General features: G+C 45.0%; 1 protein-coding gene across 1 annotated transcript in view; it reads left to right on the top strand.

Annotated features, from left to right (window-relative positions):
• The first annotated feature begins 244 nt into the window (after positions 1-244).
• The window catches only part of LOC117085142 (archaemetzincin-2), a 39,196-nt gene continuing 20,354 nt past the window's right edge, over positions 245-19,086 (top strand). The window contains exon 1 of the mRNA XM_033213758.1: positions 245-339. The gene's annotated coding sequence lies outside the window, so the exon portion shown is untranslated. The remainder of the gene's footprint in view (positions 340-19,086) is intronic.

Here is a 19,086-nt window from a genome sequence, read left to right as displayed (position 1 = left end):
TAGCCAGAGGAAGCAGCCGCTGGCCCCTCCAAGCACCAGCGCCCTGGTGGAGGGGGCGAGGAGGCGGGGGCAGCAGCGGCGGCCACCTGGCCCGGACTATCGCAGCCTGGAGGGCCGTCAACAAAGTGGTGTACGATGACCACGGAGCTTCCTCCTGGAGCGAGGAGGAAGAGAACGGCGGCGCCGAGGAGACCCAGGATTCTGAGGACGAAGAGGAGCATGAGATAGAGCACGACGACGATGACTCCGATTATCCGGAGGAGATAGAAGACGCCGCCGCCGCCAGTTACTGCACGGAAAGCAGCTTCAGGAGCCATAGTACCTACAGCAGCACTCCAGGTACCCACCCAGCCCCCCTGCTGCAGACTCCTTCCCCACCTCCTCTGCCCTCCTCCCTTGCTCACTCGTGTGCTGTGCATCTTGCTCCGATCTCCCCATAACCCCGCCTCACCGCCAAACTGAAGGAAAATGCGACAGCACAGCGAGTGGCAAAAAACTAGATTTACAAGAGGAAAGAGGTGCATTGTTCAAAATGGAGATTGCATTGTTGCAGTTTGCAGGCCACACCCTCTCTCTCTCTCTCTCTCTCCCACCAATCCCCTCATTTTCCTCTTCAAAATTTGCGCCAGTGCAGCAGTGTCTCCACTGGGCAGCATTGAAACTTTGGCAAACACATATTCATTGCATTCATTTCTCTCACGTTGTTTTGGTGTGGTTTTCTGGAATGAAAGAAGCCTCTTGTTTTGCAAACCTCTTTGCATTTCTCTTCTTAATTATTTTTTATTTATTTATTTATTTTTATTTTTTTATTTTTTTGAGACGGAGTCTCGCTCTGTCGCCCGGGCTGGAGTGCAGTGGCCGGTTCTCAGCTCACTGCAAGCTCCGCCTTCCGGGTTTATGCCATTCTCCTGCCTCAGCCTCCTGAGTAGCTGGGACTACAGGCGCCCGCCACCTCGCCCGGCTAGTTTTTTTTTGTATTTTTTAGTAGAGACGGGGTTTCACCGTGTTAGCCAGGATGGTCTCGATCTCCTGACCTCGTGATCCGCCCGTCTCGGCCTCCCAAAGTGCTGGGATTACAGGCTTGAGCCACCGCGCCCGGCCACCTCTTTGCGTTTCTAATGTGGTTTCTTTCGGATTTTTTATTAGATCTCTATTACTTAAAAGGGACTTAAGGATTTGGACAGATTGTGGCACACAAACACACATAAAAACATGCCTGTTTTCACACCTCTAGCTGTGGTTTTAAAATTGTGTTAAGGAAACGGATCATTTGGGTTAGTAGGGGAACCTTATCTGGTCCCGTGTGTGTATTTTTATTCTTCGAGTGCTAATGGGCCTGTGCAACAGTCTCTGGTAAATGGCTGGTTAAAAAGCAAAGCAGAAAGCCAAACAAGACCCAACCAAATTTGGTAATTTATCCGATTCAGAATTGTTTTTGGTTAAATCAAAAATAAAAGTACAGGCCGGGTTTTCGAGAAGCTCTTTTGGGAAGTCTGTGGGCGAGATCAGGAGACAGTCTCAGGGTTTACCCCAGTCAGGGCATCAGGCAGGGTTGTAGTGTGGACTGAGTATCTGACATCCTGTAGCTATGTGGTCAGAGGGATGGGCTACTTTGTATCTTCAGCTTCTAAAGTCTTCAGAGCCATCTTCCAGTTCTTAGAATTAGGTCAAATGAAAAAATCTGGTAGGATGAAATGAATGTCAGAGCAGGGCATGGAAAGGAGAGTAGAAACTTTATCAGTGTGCTGTCAAGTCTGAATCCACACTGATTTTTGATTCTTTGTGGCTGGAAGCTTATGGAATCTTCGCTGTCTATGGGGTTCCGCAGTTTTACAGTGACACGCCCTTGTGTGGGCCGCTTTCATCCACGAGGTATTTTTGGTGGACATTTTCAATCTGGCAATTGTGTCCTTTGATTCTGAGAACTTCTCTTGACAACTTCCTCTTTTCCCTCTTGTATTTATCTTGAGCTATGATTTTATTGAACGTTGGGCTTCCTATTTTGGTCTTCTGACTTTTATCATTTCTCTCCAGTTTTCCTCTTTGTCTCTTTTTCTCTTTGCGGTATGTGTATGTGTTCAGTTTCTTAAGATTTCCTTATCTTGGTCGTCCAACCCTACTATCCAGTTTTTCCTTTCTGCTACCATATTTTTATTATCTAAGAGCTCTTTTGTTTTTAGAATCTTCCTTTAAAAAAAATAGTAAAATCCTCTTTCTGTGTCTTGGATATAGTATTTTCTCTTACCTTTCTGAGGCCATTAATGACAGGTTTTTTCCTCTCCTCTGTGCGTGGTCTGTTTCTTCTAAGTTGCTTCTTCCTATTCTTTGTTTTGGTTTTTTTATTTCGTGCTCAGATGTTTATTAATTCTTCATTTTCTACTCCTCATTAACATTGTGGTACTATGTAGCCAGTTGGAAGCTCTGAGCTAGTGGATGGGCCTTATCAATTTTGACTTAACCATTGGATGATTTTCATTGTCTCTTTTATTGGGGGAAATCTCTTGTCAGTATCTTGAGGTCTGTCCTCCAGAGTAAGCTCTGGAGGAGTGATGGCATGGAAAGGCCTTTTCCTGTTTCCTGCTTGAAGCATGAAGGTCTTGCTGTTGGTATTCTCGTGGCTGAGTGGTGGAAGAAAGCTTCATTTATTGTGCACACAGCATTTACTATGTGTATTGTCACTTAAATCCTCAGTTTTCTGTACAATACCTTTGTTCACAACTGAGCGTGGTTTTTGCCAGTCAAGGGAGCCTCAGTTTACCTCCTCTAGAGACTAGACCTTTGGCAGCTGAAGGGGAGAGAGATAGTTTAGGAATCTGCTCCATAAACAGCTTCCAGCCAGGTCCCTATTCTAAAGACACCCCTCCTCGTTATCATTGCTTTTTGAGGATTGTGTTCTCAACCTCACCTTCCTTTTTACTTTGAGATGGGACTTTCTTAGGTCTGCTGAGGCAGTACTCACTTGTTCATCTACTTTCAGATTTTTATTTTTTAAATCGTGTGTCTCCTACTTTATTCTTATGAGTTAGTCTTTAACGATTTTTTTTTTTTGACAGGGTCTCACTTTGTCACCCAGGCTGTGGAGTGCAGTGGCACTATCTTGGCTAACTGCAGCCTTGACCTTCTGGGCTTAAGCAGTCCTCCTGTTTCAGTCCCCCCAAGTAGCTGGAACTACAGGTATGTGCCACCATGCCCAGCTAATTTTTGCATTTTTTTTGTAGAGACAAGGTTTTGCCATGTTACCCATAGTCTCGAATTTGTGAGCTCAAGCCATCTGCCCTCCTTTGCCTCTCAGAGTGCTGGGATTATAGGCGTGAGCCACTGCATCCAGCCTAACAATATTTCTTGAGCATGGTTTTAAGAAGGTTTCAGGAGGGAGCAAAATGAAATCTGTCACCTTAACCCAGAAACTGCTATGAGAAACGATACATGAGGGTTCAAATGTATATTCTGTGTCTGTTGGTTTGGATCAGATATTTTAAGACATATGTGTAAAATATGTGTAATTTTTTTCTTTTCTTGCTCCCTTACCTCCCAAACATCTGGTCATGGTATTCCTTGTGCCGTTTTTTGTTTTTGTCTTTGTTTTGACATTTTGCTGTTGAGGTGGTAACACAGAAACCTTTGTCAGCAAGGTCATTCCAAGTGGTGAAATAACTGTAACCACATTTTTAAAGTTTATTGCTCTCGGGAAGCTGAGGCACAGGAATCACTTGAACTCAGGAGGCAGAGGTTGCAATGAGCTGAGATAGTACCACTGTACTCCAGCCTGGGTGATGGAGTGAGACTCTGTCTGTCTCAAAAAAAATTGAGGAAATCAAATATTTTATTTTTCTTAGTGGAACTGTAAAATTCTTAAGTTATGTTTGTCAATAAAACTGTTCATTTAAGTTTATCTGCTTTAAAAGCTATAGTTGTCATTCAAATTGCCTTTTCTGATGCGTAATAAAGTGCACAGATTTTAAAGATGATTTCAGGCAAATAGTGTATCTTTTTCTATGCTGTGATATTTTGAGTATTTTTCTATGTAAAGTCAAGTAGGAAACTTTAAACAGTGATAATTAAGTATTCTGTTTCAACAATTTTGACAAATCTGAAAGATTTTACATCTTTTATGAAAATGAGATTAAAATAATTTCAGTTTAACTGTACCTTTGTGGTAGATTATAAGTGGACTCCTCGTGATAATTTTAAAGCCATGTAAAATTTTCATGCAGTTTATAGTATGCAGAGGTTTTAGGTGTAATGTTAGCAATTTATAGAAATTAAGTTTTCCATTATTGCTTTTATTTAATACGTGCTTAAAAATATGTTATTTGTATAGGTTAGTGAAGCATATAATAAAAAAGATTCTTTTTTTTTTTTTTTGAGACGGAGTCTCGCTCTGTGGCCCAGGCTGGAGTGCAGTGGTGCGATCTCAGCTCACTGCAAGCTCCACTTCCCGGTTCACACCATTCTCCTGCCTCAGCCTCCTGAGTAGCTGGGACTACAGGCACCCGCCACCACGCCCTGCTAATTTTTTGTGTTTTTAGTAGAGATGGGGTTTCACTGTGTTAGCCAGGATGGTCTCGATCTCCTGACCTCGTGATCCGCCCGCCTTGGCCTCCCAAAGTGCTGGGATTACAGGCGTGAGTCACCACGCCCGGCCCAGCTTTTAATTTTAATAAATAATATTCCTTTTGAACTTCTTGCCTTTTTAAAAAAGTAAAACTTTAAATTTTAGAATAGTTTTAGGTTTATACAAAAGTTGCAAAGATAGTAGAGGGTTTCCATATATCCTGTACTTGGTTGCCCCTGTTATTAACGTCTTAGATTAGTGTGAGATATTTGTTACAACTAATGGACCAGTATTGATACACTGTTACCAACTCAAGTCCATACTTGATTCAAATTTCCTTTTACCTGATGTCCTTCTTCTGCCTCATGATCCTATACCACATGATATTTAGTCATCATGTTTTCCTCTGGATTGTCGGTTTTTCAGACGTTCCTTGTTTTTGATGGCCTTGACAGTTTGGGGGAGTACTGATTAGGTATTTTGTAGAAAGCCCTCATTATGGGTTTTTCTCATGGTTAGCCTAGGTTTTTGCATTTTGGGGAGGAAGACCACAGAGGTGAAGTACAATTCTCATCTTCTTATCAAGAGTGCATGCTGACCTCGTGACTTACCACTGATGATGTTAACCTTGGTCCCCTGGTTGAGGCAGTGTTTGTCAGGTTTCTCCACATCCTCCCCCATCCCTCAACCCCCCAATACTGTACTTTCTGGAAGCAAGTCACTGTAAACAGCCACACTTAGGGGGTGAGGAGTTATGTTCTACCTTCTTGAAGGGACAATATCTACATCAATTATTTGGAATTTTTCTGCACAGGAGATTTGTTTATTCATTTATTTTTTCAGCATTTATTTCTATGAGTATACATTCATGGATATTTTATACTTATTGGATTATAACTGGATATTGATTAGGTCATAATTCAGTGTCACCTTACTTATTTTGTTACTCAACTCTTTATTTTTTTAAGTGTAAGCTACCAAGGGTTTGTGGTAATGCCAGCAGTCATTGGAAGTGCATACACTGGCCATCCCACAAATCCCAGGCTCTGAACTCAAGCCAGGTCCCTACCCGGGCTCCAGGTTAAGTGCTTTGCATGTGTTGCCTCTTACTCCTCCAATGAGCTGGAGGGGGAGGACCCATTAGTATTCCCACTTCCCAGAGGAGGAAAACGAGGTGTCGAGAGGTCAGATCATCTTCCCAAGGTCATGGAGCAGGTCTGTGACAGAGGCTGATTCTCACTGAGACGGGTGTGACGCCAGGGGGAACACTTCACCATTCTGCCACTCTGTCCCCCAGCTATGGACATAGATTCCTAAAACATTATATATACAAGGGTTCAAGTTCTGGTAAAGGATTAGGGCCTCCCTCTCTCGGTGCCCGAAGTCATAACAGTTATTATGTATAACAACAGCATTTCAAAATCCCAACTCAGCCATGGGGTGATGGCAGATTAGTTTGCGCTCCTCCCTCCTAACCCTGCCATGCCACAGGGCAGCAAACTGGGACCCTAAGAAGTGGCGGCTTGCTCCAAGTCTTAAGGCTGGTCCCCTGATGTTAGAGCCAGAATCAGAAGCCAGTTCAGAATCTCCCCACCCAGCCCACAGAGTACATTTTTGGAGTAAATCAGGCAGCTGAAATGTGGAAAGAAATGGAGGTTTGGTCACATGATCCTTGCTATTGAAGACAGTCCCAAGACCATAGTTCAGAATTAAACTATAAAATCAAATGTACTTTCCAAACACATGCATGATGCCTGCCCTCCACCAGAGGTGGAAGGTGGTCAGGCAAGCCAGACTGGGCGCCACCTAGGTCACTGGAGATCAGGGAAGGACACTTGACCAGAACAGGTCCATTGCCTGATGGGTGGCCCGTGAGGACTCCCTCCAATGGGGCAAAGTATTGAATCCACCAGACTGGCTCCCTGCAGTGGCTGGACAATTTGTAGAGAACCGGACAACAGAGAAAGAGACACAGGGTGAAGGGGCAGGAGAAAAGACCCTGTCGCCAGAGCAGCCTCGCATCCTGGCAGCTTTCCCTCCTCACTCTTCATCCCGAAGGAAGCCTCCCTGGGTTCTCCATTCTAACCATAGAAGAGTCGGCCTCTCACGTAGCTCTTAAGGCACAAAACAGAGTCAAATGTACACAGTAGGCAGGTCTTCTCCCAGTCCTTTTGCTTGGCATCTTTGCATTCAGATTCCTGCATTTTTGATTCCTTTGTGAAGTGATACACTTACGAATGCCTTACTGAATTAATTTTGCTGCCTGTCACTCTAGCAAGTCCACTCTGGGCCAGTTGGATTTGCCAGGGTTTATTCTCCTCCTTACGGGTCCAGGAGGGCTCCCGGGCAAGCCAGCTTCAGGCGGAGACCACAGCATGTCCCCCTTTTCATACTTCAAAAGCCAAAAGAAGATGGGGTTGGGGCAAGGCAATCTGGGACCCCATTTTCTTTCTATTAATCTTGCCTGAATTATGTGTTGAAAAATGAATGTTAAGACTGGGCACAGTGGCTCATGCTGTAATCCCAGCACTTTGGGAGGCCAAGGTGGGCCGATCATTTGAGGCCAGGAGTTCAAGATCAGCCTGGCCAACATGGCGAAATTTCATCTCTACTGAAAAGTACAAAAATGAGCTGGGCATGGCGGCAGGCACCTGTAATCCCAGCTACTTGGAGGCTGAGGCTGGGACCCGGGAGGCGGAGATTGCAGTGAGCTGAGATCACACCACTGTACTCCAGCCTGGGCAACAGAGTGAGAGACTGTCTCAAAAAAAAAAAAAAAAAGAGAAAAGAAAAGAATGTTAAAGCTCTCACCACTGAGGAATGTTTAATATCTGCCTGAACACAATGCTAACTTTAGAAAATAGCTATTGCTCTTTGGCTTGAGTCACAGAGGGAAAAAGAAAAAAAAATTAAAATAAACCGCTATTGTGTGTTTTCCTGTAGTAAAAATAGAGGAGAGCTGAATTCTGTTGGGCATGGAGTTAATAATAATTTACACCTGTGGTGCTCAGCCAACCACACGGTTGGGCAGCTGGTGAATTTTACCTACAGATCCTATTAATATAAGGTGAACTTCTCCATTTCTACCCTCCCACTTCAACCACCATCAACACGACTCCTCTCTCAGGGAACTTTTAGCTTCACTATTATTGCAGGGTGGCAAAGGTGATACCACAGCCCAAGAATTTCACACACTGGTTTCCAGTTTTTGTTTTTTTTGTTTTCTGTTTTTTTGAGAAAGAGTATCACCCTTCACCCAGGCTGGAGAGCAGTGGTTCCATCCTGGCTCACTGCAATCTCCACCTCCCGAGTTCAAGCTATTCTCCTGCCTCAGCCTCCCGAGTAGCCAGGATTACAGGTGCACGCCACCACACCTGGCTAATTTTTGTATTTTTCTTTCTTAGTGGAAACGGGGTTTCACCATGTTAGCCAGGCTGGTCTCGAACTCCCAACCTCAGGTGATTCACCCGCCTCGGCCTCCCAAAATGCTGGGATTACAGGTGTGAGCCACCACGCCCAGCCTGGTTTCCAGTTTCTTTGGGGGGAAATTGCCAAAGCAAAACCCAAATGAAACAAAGAGGATGATAGAGAAAGAGGAAAGAAGGAAGGCAAAGCAGAGGAAGTGAAAAAGAAGTAGATAAAAATAAAAATAGCTGCCCCTCAGCCTGGGCAACATAGGAAGACCCCAACTCTAAGTAAAATTTAAAAAATTAACCAGATGTTGTCGCACGCACCTGTAGTCCTAACTCCTCGGGAGGCTGAGACTGGAAGATCACTTGAGCCCAGGAGGCTGCAGTGAGATATGATTGCATCACTGTACACCAGCCTGGGCAACCGAGTAAGACCCTGTCTCTAGGAAAAAAAAAAAAAAAGCTACCCCCAATTCCTATCCCATGCCTGGCACTGTAGTGGTTTCTGCATTTGATGTTTAACAAACTGAAACTGCTGCATAGGTGTTACAGGTAAGGCCAGCAACACCCAGACAGGCTGGATTTGCCTAAGGCCACACAGCTTAGTAAACACAGAAGCCTGAATCTGAATCCAAGTCCCTCTTAGGCTAAAGCCCATGTTCTTGTTTACCGGTCACAGAAGCACCCTACTCTCATTCCTTAAAGAATCTCACAAAATAAAAGAAAAAAGCAGCACAGCAAGTCTCTAGAAAATCCATTAGCAGGCATGGTAGCTCATGCCTGTAATCCCAGCACTTTAGGAGGCTGAGGCTGGTGGATCACCTGAGGTCAGGAGTTTGAGACCAGTCTGGCCAACATGGCAAAACCCCATCTCTACTGAAAACAGAGAAATTACCAGCCTGGCCAACAGTCCAGCCTGGCCAACATAGTGAAACTTCATCTCTACTAAAAATACAAAAATTAGCTGGGCGTGGTGGTGCACGCCTGTAATCCCAGCTACTCGGGAGGTCAGGGCAGGAGAATCACTTGAAACCAGGAGGCAGAAGTTGTAGTGAGCTGAAATCACACCACTGCACTCCAGCCTGGGTGACAGAGAGACTCCGTCTCAAAACGAACAAACAAAATAATTAGCCAGGCATGGTGGCAGGCACCTGTAATCCCAGCTACTCGGGAGGCTGAAGCAGGAGAATCGCTTGAAACCGGGAGGTGGAGGTTGCAGTGAGCTGAGATCGCACCACTGCACTCCATCCTGGGCAACAAGAGTGAAACACTCTCTGGAAAAAAAAAAAAAAGGAAAGAAATGGTCTTCCCGTGCCTCCTGGGAGTGAAGGTGCTAATCTATGAACCTATGTCCCCAGCCCTCTGAGGGTGACAATTCAATACAAAGCCACTGGTGTTTTTCTACATCATTCTCTCTATGAGCTTGGATGTTATGAGGCTGGTTCTTTCTTTTCTTTCTTTCTTTTTTCTTTTCTTTCCTTTCCTTTTCTCTTTCTTTCCTTCTTTCTTTCTCTCTCTCTTTCTTTTCTTTCTTTTTCTTTCCTCTCTCTCGCTCTCTTTCTTTTTTTTTTTTTTTTTTTTTTTTGAGGCGGAGTCTCGCTCTGTCGCCCAGGCTGGAGTGCAGTGGCAGGATCTCAGCTCACTGCAAGCTCCGCCTCCCGGGTTTACGCCATTCTCCTGCCTCAGCCTCCCGAGTAGCTGGGACTACAGGCGCCCGCCACGTCGCCCGGCTAGTTTTTTTTGTATTTTTAGTAGAGACGGGGTTTCACCGTGTTCGCCAGGATGGTCTCGATCTCCTGACCTCGTGATCCGCCCGTCTCGGCCTCCCAAAGTGCTGGGATTACAGGCTTGAGCCACCGTGCCCGGCCTCGCTCTCTTTCTTTCTCTCTCTCTTTTTTTTTTTAATTGAGACAGAGTCTCACTCTGTCGCCCAGGCTGGAGTGCAGTGGCGCAATCTCGGCTCACTGCAAGCTCCTCCTCCCGGGTTCACACCATTCTCCTGCCTCAGCCTCCCGAGTAGCTGGGACTACAGGCACCCGCCGCCACGCCCAGCTAATTTTTTGTATTTTAAGTAGAGACGGGGTTTCACAGTGTTAGCCAGGATGATCTCCATCTCTTGACCTTGTGATCTGCTCGCCTCAGCCTCCCAGAGTGATGGGATTACAGGCATGAGCCACCGTGCCCGGCCTCTTTCTTTCTTTCTTTTGAGACAGGGTCTTGCTCTGTTGCCCAGGCTGGGGTGCAGTGGCATGATCTTGGCTTACTGCAGCCTCAACCTCCTGGGCCCAGGTAATCCTCCCACCTCAGCCTCCTGAGTAGCTGGGACCACAGGTGCACACCACCACACCTGCTTAAGCTGATCCATTCTTGCTGTGCTGGGTCACCCCCAGGTGACACTCAATGTCAATAAGTCGTGTTTTATTCCAACAACTACACTTTGTTTTTCTGGATCACTCCTACAGCAAATGGCAGATTCCATTTCTTCAGGGTATAAATGTGTAATAAGAACAAGTAGCGGTTGGGCTCAGTGGCTCACACCTGTAATCCCAGCACTTTGGGAGGCTGAAGCAGGCAGATCATCTGAGGTCGGGAGTTCAAGACCAGCCTGACCAACATGGAGAAACCCTGTCTCTACTAAAAATACAAAATTAGCTGGGCATGGTGGTGTACTCTGGGAGGCGGAGGCAGGTGGATCACTGGAGTCCAGGAGCTCAAGACCAGCCTGGGCAACATAGCAAGACTCCATCTCTAAAAAAAAAATTAAGATTAACCAGGTGTGGTGGCACATGCCTGTAGTCCCAGCTACGTGGGAGGCTGGGGTGAAAGGATCACCCGAGCCCAGGAGGTCAAGGCTGCAGTGAGATGTGAGTGCATAGCCTGGGCAAGAGAATGTAACCTTGTCTCTAAAAAAAAAAAACCAAAAAACAAAAAAACCCAAAACAAAACAAATCACTGCATTATTTTTATAAAAGCATATGTATCTTATGGGCCAGGTGCAGTGGCTCATGCCTCTAATCCCAGCACTTTGGAAGGCCGAGGTAGGGGGATTGCTTGAGCTCAGGAACTCAAGACCAGCCTGGGTAATACAGTGAGACATTGATACTACAATTCAAAACAACAATAAAAGAATTAGCTGGGCATGGTGGCACACACCTATAGTCTTAGCTACTCGGAGGGCTGAGGCGGAAGGATTGCTTGAGCCGAAGTCAAGGCTAAAGTGAGCCCTGATTGTGTCACTGTACTTCACCCTGGGTGACACAGTGAGACCCGGTCTCAAAAAAAAAAAAAGGAAAAAAAGATAGCTAGGTAGATAGATGTATCTGCAAATCATTCCTAGGAGCAGCCCAGGCCTAGAGAGTTAAACACCCATAGTGACTCACATCAACAGGCCTTTTTGTCAGCGGGCATTTCCATAATTAGAACTACTTGTGACCAACATGTCCAACCACGAGGATAGATCACAAGTACTGTCTCCAGCGCTGGTTTCTTAGCACAAAAAGAACCTGTTAAATGTCAGGGCTTTGTGTTTTTGCCTTTGGGCTTTTGCCATGCCTGGTTATTGGGCACCTTCTGGTAATAAGCAATTAGTTGAAAGGAGCTGTTCCCATGTCTTCTTTAATTCTCTCATTAACCCTGGGGGCCAGAGGTTCTTACTGTGCATACCCCTAGATAAACACACTGAGTCCCAGGGAGGTAAAGTGCCTTGGCCGGGGCCACCCAGGAGCTGGTGGTGCCTCCGTTGAACCCAAGGCCACGGACCGTGGAGTTCGTGCCCTCTCACTGTGGCACATGGGCCTGAGCCTCAGGAACACTGGAAAGTAGGTCGGCTTCCCCCTCACGGAGCCCCTACCCGGGACAGCCGCAATCCCTCAGGGCCCCTCTAGGTGCCTGCTTGGCTGACTAAGCAGCCTGGAGAGAACAGTGACCCAGAAAAGCAAGAGGAGAGTTTCCAGGAGTACAGAACACTGGTGCTATCAGGTGCCAGGAGCAGCGTGTGCCACACATGGTCCTGCTCTGCCGTGGCTTTGTGTCTTTGGTATGTGCTGTGCCCTCAGCCTGGGCTGCCCTGGACTGGCTGTCCCTACCCCTCCAAGGCTTAGCCCAAAATCTTACTTTTTTTTTTGAGATAGGGTCTCACTTGGTCCACCAGGCTGGAATGCAGTGGCACAATCTTGGCTCACTGCAACCTCCACCTCCCAGGCTCAAGCAATTCTCCTGCCTCAGGCTCTCAAGTAGCTGGGATTCTAGGTGCCCATCACCATGCCCAGCTAATTTTTGTATTTTAAGTAGAGATGGTTTTTTTTTTTTTTTTTTTTTTTGAGACGGAGTCTCGCTCTGTCGCCCGGGCTGGAGTGCAGTGGCCGGTTCTCAGCTCACTGCAAGCTCCGCCTCCCGGGTTCACGCCATTCTCCTGCCTCAGCCTCCCGAGTAGCTGGGACTATAGGTGCCCGCCACCTCGCCCGGCTAGTTTTTTGTATTTTTTGGTAGAGATGGGGTTTCACCGTGTTAGCCAGGATGGTCTTGATCTCCTGACCTCGTGATCCGCCCGTCTCGGCCTCCCAAAGTGCTGGGATTACAGGCTTGAACCACCGCGCCCGTCCGAGATGGGTTTTGTTATGTTGGCCAGACTGGTCTCGAACTCCTGACCTCAGGTGGTCCCCCTGCCTCGGCCTCCCAAAGTGCTGGGATTACAGGCATGAGCCACTGCATCTGGTTTCCAAAATATTACTCTTTTCCCCAGAATGGAAATACAATTATTATTCAAAATATGAGTAATCTTAAAAAATAAAAAATGTAAGTTTTAAAACTTTTTATATATACATGTAAATTTATATGCACATTATGTATATCAAATGTGTGAATATGTATTTTTGTATTTATAAACACTTAAACTAAAATATGTAAATTTATGTATAAAATTATAACATGAACATCATATTATACTATGTATACATTCTGTAACCCTCATTTTCACTGACTACAAAATAAATGTATTTTATATGGTAAGTATAGATTTACATAATTTTTTCAAGGTAAATAGTTAAAAAATATAAAACTAGTAAATGCTCATTGCAAAATAAATATTGCTAAAAAATATCAGGAAGAAAGTAAACAGCACAAAAAGCCCTCCTTCTAAAGACAACCATTATTAACATTTTGGCAAACATCCTTTTATCCTTTTTTTTTTTTTTTTTTTTGAGATGGAGTCTCGCTCTATTGCCCAGGCTGGAGCGCAGTGGGGAGATCTCAGCTCACTGCAACTTTCACCTTCCAGGCTCAAGTGATTCTCCTGCCTCAGTCTCCTGAGTAGCTGGGATTACAGGCACCCACCACCACATCCAGCTTATATATACATATATATATTTATTTTATTTTATTTTTTAGTAGAGACGAGGTTTCACCATGTTGGCCAGGCTGGTCTCAAACTCCTGACCTCAAATGATCCGCCCACTTCAGCCTCCCAAAGTGTTGGGATTATAGGCATGAGTCACTGCACATGGCCCAAATATCCCTTTTTTTTTTTTGAGATGGAGTCTCGCTCTGACGCCCAGGCTGGAGTGTAATGGCGTGATCTCGGCTCACTGCCAACTCTGCCTCCTGGGTTCACGGCATTCTTCTGCCTCAGCCTCCCGAGTAGCTGGGACTACAGGCACCCGCCACCACACCCGGCTAATTTTTTGTATTTTTAGTAGAGATGGGGTTTCGCCATGTTAGCCAGGATGGTCTCGATCTCCTGACCTCGTGATTCGCCTGCCTTGGCCTCCCAAAGTGCTGGGATTACAGGTATGAGCCACCGTGTGCTACCGCAAACATCCTTTTTTACACACATACACACCCATATTTTTATATAAATAGTTTCAAATTATATATACACTGTTTGGGACTTCTAAAAAATTTTCAGCAAGATCTTGTGGACATCCTTCCATGATAATACGCATAGCATGAGATTGTTCTTTTTCATGACTACATCATATTTTATTGTGAGAGCATAACTTTATTGAATTTATTTATAAACACTAGTGGCGAAAATCCATTTTTCAACTATTCAGAATTAAAAACAACACCGTGATGAGCCATCTTTATATATGGATTATTTCTGGAATAAGAAATAAATGGACTGAAAAATTAGAATGTATAATTCCAGAGGTCCCGTGTTGTCAAATTTTGTTGAAAAATGTGCACCACAAAAAAGTCTAAAAGTTCAGCCAAGTTTCACTTGGGTCATTTCTGGGCAAAAGGACCAGGCATGATTTTGTTTTTCTTCCTATTCTTCTGTCCTCCTCAGCTCTTCTAAGTGTGTCCTTCGTTATGCTGATGCAAGTTGGCATTTTTACATTGCACAAGAATATATGGTTGTAATCCACGCAAGTGTCGCCTCTGACGACACTCTCTTTCCAGTTCCTCCTGCACCACACTTGCTCTCATCATCTGCTACAGGAGAGGGACCTGCTAGCCCTGTGCCTAAGTTAGCACCAGCAGGAACCCACAGGTGTTCAGTGGGGAGCTGCTGACTGCCTTGGAGAAGTGAATTTGAGACAAGTTGTTAATGGCTCACGGTCCTAGGGTAACCCCCTTGGCTGGCACCTGCATTTAGCACAGCAGTGAGCCAAGCTGTTTCCAGCTTGTGGGGAAGAAGCCTTGAGGGGTCCCTAAGGGCAAGAAGGCCTTTCCTGGCTCAGTCCAATCAGATACCCACTGTGGCTGTGCTTCTTCTGGCCCCAGGTCCCTGTCTTTGTTGGTTCCCTGCACTGACCTGGCCAAAAGGAAGCTGCTTGTTTCTGGGCAGCAGCTGTCCCCTCCCCCAGAAAGTCTAAAAGGACACAGAGGACGTCTTCAGTATTTCCGTAGAGGTCACAAGTGAAGTGGGTCGCTGTTTTATGTTTGGTTGTTGCTGAGACACTTCCTCTTTCATTTACATCTTATTCAGGCCACCTCCTCCAACCCCCTTGGAGACGGAAAAAGGGGAACTCGAAAGAAAAACTGAAAATTTCAGACCGAGCTACAGTGCAGGAGACCATGCTGTCATCCTGAAGCAGAGGCTGGGGACGCCGCCAAGAGGATCACAGCATCCTCCAGGGTTCACTGACGCCACTGACCCAGGCTTTCTTTTCTTTTCTTTCTTTTTTTTTTTTTTTTGAGACGGAGTCTCGCTGTCGCCCGGGCTGGAGTGCAGTGGCCGGATCTCAGCTCACTGCAAGCTCCGCCTTCCAGGTTTACGCCATTCTCCTTCCTCAGCCTCCCGAGTAGCTGGGACTACAGGCGCCAGCCACCTCGCCAGGCTAGCTTTTTGTATTTTTTAGTAGAGACGGGATTTCACCGTATTAGTCAGGATGGTCTCGAACTCCTGACCTCGTGATCCGCCCGTCTCGGCCTCCCAAAGTGCTGGGATTACAGGCTTGAGCCACTGCGCCCGGCTCTTTTCTTTATTTTTTTTATTTTTTTTTAAATAGAGATCAGAATCTTGCTAGGTTGCCCAGGCTGATCTTAAACTCCTGAGCTCAAACAATCCTCCCACCTCAGCCTCCTAAAGTGCTGGAATTACAGGCTTGAGTCACTATGCTGGGACTGACCAGGAACTTTCTTCCTCCCCTCATTCGAACTTTCTTAGCTCCCACTCAAGTCTTCCTAAATGCTACGTGGTATCCTTGGGACTCCTAATTCCTAATTTTTCAGGAAGTGAAATGACATTCTTAAAGTAAAAACCAAAATCTGCTTTTGCTCGATTCTTTGAATTTACTGTATTTATATGCCATATATATATATAGACAGAGAGAGAAACGTACATATAGATATACATACACATATGTACACACACACACATCAGATTGTGGTAGCTTTTGGAAACTCTCTGAGGCACAGAAAATAAGTTGCCTGACAAGACATCAAATAATTGCAAAAGAGGCCACAGCCCCGAAGGCCTTATTGACTGCTTTGTGATTTGTAGCATGACAACTGATAAGCATCTATTGGCTTCAGTAAATAGAAGTTGAATCATAACATTTGTTCCAGGAAACAGTAACTGAAGTCGCAAATCATAAATAATAAAGCATAAAAAATCTTATTTTAACCTAATGGACTAAAAGATTTCTTGCTGTTTTCATTTCTGCTAATGGTCTCTCTCCCTTGGCACTGCCAGAGCTGGCCCATTAAAGGTGAATTGAGCCTCAGTTTGCAGGCAGGACGTGGTCCAAAAGATCATTTGTAAGTTGGTTGTTTGGACCAAAGAATGTGTTTTCCCCTAGAAACCATTTTTCTCAGGGTGACTGGGATCTCAGGTTCACTTGTACAGTGCTGTTCAACTTCTACTGAAGCTGAGCTCCGGGTCTTTGAGGGCAGGTTCTCTGCAGTGCAGGAGGGAGAAATCAGGTCACCTGCTGCTTCTTTGCATAGAGCCCTGGCTCTGAGCACAATTTAAGCATAAGTTTTCTTTTCTACATTCTCAACTCCCTTTTGGTGTCCAGGTCCAGGGCCCTAGTCCCTGGATTGCAGCACCCTCTCCTAATGTACTTTACCCACCTCTGGGCTGCTTGCCTGCTGAGGGGGGTCTGGGACCCCAAATTACCCACTTATTCCTGCTTCCTGACCAATCAGACTTCCATTTCCTCAGGGCAGTTGATATCAGCTAAGGGCCAGGGGAAAAGCAAAAGGAGCAGATATGAATTCACACTAGTAGGTGAATCACGGAGAACCTCTTAACCCTTAATATCTTCTCATGTTAAAAAGAATTAGTTGTGAGACTTGAGAGTCCTTGTCGGGCAGTATGGGTTAGGGATGAACAAGGTGACTAAGGATTCATTTTCACGCACACATTAGTGGGACTCTTAGGCTCTTTACTGCACCTGCTTCCGGAACACTGGCAGTCAGTTAGGAAACGATCCTACTCTGGAAAAAAATGGGATGGTCACAGAGAAGACTTTCAGGTTCAGACACTGGGGAGACTCCCCTCAGTGAATAAGCTGATTATCTGCGAAATTGCCTCTGAGAATAAGCCACATTCATGCACACAGAACCGTCCACCAGTTTTTTTGTGCCTCATAATGAAATCTTAACAGATAGCCAAAGATTACCAGATGTTTATGGAAAGTTCTAACATGAAACAAAGAGACCAAAAGAGAGGAAACAACAGAACAAATCTTTAAAAGTGGTACAGTTACTATCTATAGAGAAATAAGAAAAGACATTTTATCAATGAGACATTTTATCCATGAGAGGATGTATTTTAGACTGTTTGGGATACTATAACAAAATATGATACACTGGGTGGTTTATAAACAACAGAAATTTATTTCTCACGGTTCTAGGGACTGGAATCAAAGATCAAGGCACTGATTTGGTGTCTGGAGAGGGCCTGCTTTCTGGTTCAGAGATAGTGTCTTCTTGCAGTGGCCTCACGTGGCAGAAGGGGTGAACTGGCTCCCTAGGGTCTCTCCCTAGGGTCTCTTTTTTTTTTTTTTGAGACGGAGTCTTGCTCTGTGCCCAGGCTGGAGTGCAGTGGCCGGATCTCAGCTCACTGCGAGCTCCACCTCCCGGGTTCACGCCATTCTCCTGCCTCAGCCTCTCAAGTAGCTGGGACTACAGGCGCCCGCCACCTCACCTGGCTAGTTTTTTGTATTTTTTAGTAGAGATGGGGTTTCACTGTGTTAGCCAGGATGGTCTCAATCTCCTGACCTCGTGATCTGCCCGTCTCAGCCTCCCAAAGTGCTGGGATTACAGGCTTGAGCCACCGCGCCCAGCCCGGGTCTCTTTTATAAAAGCACTAATACTATTCATAAGGGTTCCATTCTCATGACCTGATCACCTCCCAAAGGTTCCCATCTACAAATACTATCACTTGGGGGTTAGGTCTCAACATATAAATTTTGGGGAGACACAGACATTCAAACCATAGCAGGGTGCAAAATAAAATAATCATAATAAGAAAGGAATTTTGGCTATGAAAAAGCAGAATAGTTTAAAGTAAGTATTCAAAAGAAAAGATAGAAAGTAATTGAGAAAGTCTGGGTGCCGTGGCTCACACCTGTAATCCTAGCACTTTGGGAGGCCGAGACGGGTGGATCACGAGGTCAGGAGTTCAAGATCAGCCTGGCCAAGATGGTGAAACCCCATCTCTACTAAAAATATAAAAAAAAAAAAAATTAGCCAGGCGTGGTGGTGGGGGTCTGTAATCCCAGCTACTAGGGAGGCTGAGGCAGAGAATTGGTTGAACCCAGGAGGTGGAGGTTGCAGTGAGCTGATATCACATCACTGCACTCCAGCCTGGGCGACACAGCAAAACTCTGTCTCAAAAAAAAAAAAGAAAAAAGAAGAAAAAGAAAATAATTGATAAAAACTTCAGAACATAGTACAAAAAGATGGAACAATGTGAGAGATAAGAACATTTGAGGATCTATTCTGAAAGTCCAACATCCAGCAAGAATGGAGGGAAGGAAATTATTTTTAAAAATACCAGAAAATTTCTCAGAATGAAAGGATAAGAGTCTCAGTATCGAAGGGCCTGCTAAGTGAGCCACAAAATGAATGGGAAAAAAGGCTCAGGCTAAGGCACATCTTTATAACCCCTCAGAACTCTAAGGATAAAAAGGAGATCCTAAAATCTTCCTAAAAATAACAGATAACATACAAAGGACTAGGAATCAAAATGGCATTGAACATCTCAGTAGCAACACTGGAAGTCAGAAGAAACTGGAGCAAACTATTTATAATTCTGAGGGGAAATGATTTGCAGTCTAGAATTCCACACCAACTCAATAAATTCTCAGTCAAGTATGAGGGCAGAATAAAAACATTTTCAGATGTCAAAGATCTCAAAGTATTTATGTACCTTTATTCCAGAAGGTTCTGGGGATGTGCTACTGAAACCAAAGAAATAAGCCAGGAAAGAGGAAGACACAGAATTTAATAATTTAAGAAACAGGGGATCCAACAGAGCAAAGTGTAGTTGCAGTCCTAGAAACAGCTATGCAGTAGGCCCATGGACGACCAGTACAGATAGGAATGGGGAGATGAAAGTACCCAGAAAAAAAATGTAACCAGTGTGCATGGGCCATGTAGAGAAGCATTAAAAGACAAAGTAAAGAATCAGAGAATCATAAAAAATGAGGCACATGCATATTATATAGT

This window comes from Trachypithecus francoisi, unplaced genomic scaffold (assembly GCF_009764315.1).
Source record: "Trachypithecus francoisi isolate TF-2019V2 unplaced genomic scaffold, Tfra_2.0 Contig00526, whole genome shotgun sequence".
In the NCBI taxonomy this organism is placed as follows: Eukaryota; Metazoa; Chordata; class Mammalia; order Primates; family Cercopithecidae; genus Trachypithecus; species Trachypithecus francoisi.
This window is presented reverse-complemented; position numbering and strand designations above follow the sequence as displayed.